At 41.4% G+C, this 3,454-nt stretch overlaps 1 pseudogene across 1 annotated transcript; it reads right to left on the bottom strand.

Moving 5' to 3' along the window:
- Positions 1-822: 822 nt before the first annotated feature.
- Positions 823-2,585, bottom strand: LOC138840202 (eIF5-mimic protein 1 pseudogene; annotated as a pseudogene). The gene has a single exon (XR_011376054.1). The product of XR_011376054.1 is annotated as an eIF5-mimic protein 1 pseudogene (transcript).
- Between the last annotated feature and the right edge of the window lie 869 nt (positions 2,586-3,454).

The following is a 3,454-nucleotide window of genomic DNA, read 5'->3' as shown; positions in this document are numbered from 1 at the left end:
TTTGTCTCAATTCAATAAGCCAGTAAGATCATCAGAATGGCTAATTTGGAATAAAACATTTCACTATTTGTCCATTCAGTGATAAACAAATGTGAAAATCACATCATAATTTGGCAGGAAATATTTCAAAGTAGTGAAGGTAAACATTGAGAATCAACTTAAATACCTATACTAAGCATTAATTGTTGGCATTGTGCAAGTTTAAAATTGATATAATGTGTCATATGATAAATACTCAAGAAATTAGCACATTTATTACTATTTTTCTTTTGTTACTTAAGGCATATTTACATCATATCTCACTGAAGATTTTACATGTATCCAGTGCATTATTACATTATCATACTTAATCTAGCACCTATTATGTCACCTGAAAAAATATAGATTCAATAAGTACATATTAGATGAAAGAGTATTCCTTTAAAACATAATAAAATGTAAGTTCTATATTTTTTATTACTAGAAAAATAACTCACATTTATTCGTCTTCCTTTTTCCATCAGTAAGAGGGAAACCTGGCCTCGTGTTTTCCTGAGCTATGTATTTAATCCATTCTTTTTTGTGTATATTTTTATTGTAAAAATACTGTACAGAGTGGTTACAGTTACATGCATAAGGAAAAGACTACAATTCCTATCGAGCACTGTTACCTCCTCCTTTGTTTTTCCCCTAACATCCCTTCACTCCTCACCTCCACAACTTCTCCCTCCTGCTCCCCCATCCCCCGAAGTTATAAAATTTGTTTTTAACAAATTTTAACAATTTTTTTACATTTGACCACACTTTATAGCATATGAATAATCATTTGATTGAGTTTTACATTTTTTTTTTGATTTTTAAAAAGCCTTTATTTTAAAAAACTGAGTTTGTCAAATCACATACACGAGCAGATACACAACTACCAAAGTGGCCCTAGAATAGACACCAGTGGGGCATCCACCACACAGTATCTGAAAAATACCGCTAAAAAAAGGAGTCTGCTGAGTATTCAATTTCAGATTCCTACTGGACTCCCAGTTGAATGGCTTTAAGTTAGCATATAGTGAGAGGTAGAGTCCCAAGTGTATTAGCTGATGCCTCAGGGTTCCATTTAAAAACAAAACAGAAAATGAAAACCATTTCCTCTCCACATAGGGAGGTCTATCCTATTGTGTTTTTCCTTTGTGAAAACAGAAGCCAAGTTTTTCTTCCCAATGGTTCAGCATTCCCAATCAAAAAGTGTGGTGTGGTAACATAAGCATTGTGCTTGTTGAACTGGTTAATTTTCCTCACCTTTCGATTCCGACTCTTCTTCTGCATTCTGTAACCACTCAACAAATTTCTTCATCTGGTCGAGAAAAACACTCTTGCCCTTGGCAACATGTGCTTCTTTATACCACTTCAGAATTGCTTCTTCACTCAGAACATCAGCTTTATAAAAGAGAACCACGATCTTCTGAAAGGCTTTCATGAAGTGGATGTTGTCATAACAGTATTCTTGAACCTTCTGGAGGAGGATCAGCTCTGACTGGCCTTTGGAGCTGAACACAGCCAGCAAGGGAGCGTATTGCTTCAGATGCTTAAGGGCTTGCTCTGCAACAAGTTCTTCCTTCTTGTTCCATTCGACAGCATTCATGATACAGGTCCACAGGAGGCCAATCACTGCTGTTTCGGGGAGGTCATTCCTTTTCATTTCTTCTTCGACATAAAGCACCACCTCCTTTATTGGGTATTCCTGAGATAGTCGCTCTTGGAGTTCCTTCTGCAGTTCCTTCCTGGTGCCCAGGGACTGCTGAACTCATAGAAAATCTGACAGTTCCTTCAGCCCTGCATCAGTGAAGTACTTAGCAAAATGATCCACACTCTGTCTGTTCACTGGAAAGAGTTCGAGCAGCTTCTTGTCTAAGTTGGCCTTTCTCAAGGAAGAGGTAACAGAGTTGGAATCTTTTTCTGCCATCCAGGCTTTGAACAGCTTGACAGCAAAGGAGGCTGCAATGCCTTCTTTGACTAGGCTGTCAGTGAAAAGGCTGGTGAGGATGGTTGCAGGAAGGGTGCCGTTGCCCAGCAGGATCCCAGACAGCATTGCCAACTTTGTCTGCTCTGCTTCAGAAAAGGCTTTAAGGAAGAGGAGAAGCTTTTTCATTTCATCTTCAAATGCCTTTTCCACATACTTATATCTCCTGATGAGTTTATTGAAGACCTGAGCATAGTTTCGGATGGTTTCATGATCTTCATTTGCTGAAAACACACAGTGGTTGGTCAATTTGGTCTTGTCGCCATCATCTATGCGGGTTCCTCCTGGGGCAAGCATACTGCCAGCCACCAGGATGTCAAAGAGTGTGTCTGCATAGCGACGGTAGTCTAATCTTGAGCCGGTGGAGTCCAGAAATTTGGCTACAGCCTCAAAGTCATCACCAGCTTCATTAAGCACCTGGACAAGTGTATCCCTGAAAACTGTGGGTTCGAATTTCTCTTTTTCATCCCTTTTCCGAGTTTTGAACCGCTGGCCTGTTAGCACTGGCTTCTGATGCTTATTCATAAAATTTCTGTCCGAGGAGGTAGCGACAACGCGCTGGGCTGGGGGCTGCGATGGTCCCGGCAGCGGCAGTGGCAGCAGCGGAGGCAGTGGCGGCGGCAGACAATCAGTTTTACATTTTTTTATTGTGAAAATACTGTACAGAGGGGTTATAATTACATGGGCAAGATAATGAGTACATTTCTTTCTTTTTTTGGGGAGGGGGGGTCCGGTCGTGGGGCCAGAACTCTGGGCCTGGGCGCTGTCCCTTAGCTCTTCAGTTCAAGGCTAGCGCTCTACCACTTGAGCCACAGCTTCACTTCGGGCTTTTTTTCTTTTTGCTTATGTGGTCCTGGGGAATCGAACCCAGCGCCTCAGGCATGCAAGGCAACCGCTCTACCACTGAGCTACCTTCCCAGCCCAATGAGTACATTTCTTAACAAGCATTGTAGCCTCCTCCTTTGTTTCCTCGTCCCCATCCCTTCCCACCCTCCCCCCCCACCCCCCCACCCCCCCGCCACCCAATCCTCCCACCCCACCCCACCCCTACACCAAGGTTGTAAAGTTCGTATTCAACATAACGACTTCGACATCTCATTGTTGCAATGGGTTCACCTGTATCCCTATTGAAACGATTTGTTTTTCCCCTTCCCCTCCACAAATTATACCGACATCAAATACAGTGAAAGCAGGGATTATACTGTGGGAGAGGGACATACACAACAACAAAGAAATAATCTTATAAATGTGTTAGAAACAATCGAATGAAAGAAAAAAAAATATTTGAATACATATCTTATGGTTCATTTCCGTAACATCACCTTATCTGACCTTTTCTGTTTCACTCAGACATTTACTAGATATTGCAATTAAGGGAAACCATGGGACCTGTGTTTCTTTGGGCCTGGCTTACTTCACTTAATATAATTTTTTCCAAGCCTTTCCATTTCCTAAGAATTG

This window comes from Dipodomys merriami, unplaced genomic scaffold, assembly GCF_024711535.1.
Source record: "Dipodomys merriami isolate MVZ:Mamm:240054 unplaced genomic scaffold, mDipMer1.0.p SCAF_3, whole genome shotgun sequence".
In the NCBI taxonomy this organism is placed as follows: domain Eukaryota; kingdom Metazoa; phylum Chordata; class Mammalia; order Rodentia; family Heteromyidae; genus Dipodomys; species Dipodomys merriami.
The sequence above is the reverse complement of the archived record's forward strand: the minus strand, read 5'-3'. Positions and strand labels throughout refer to the sequence as shown.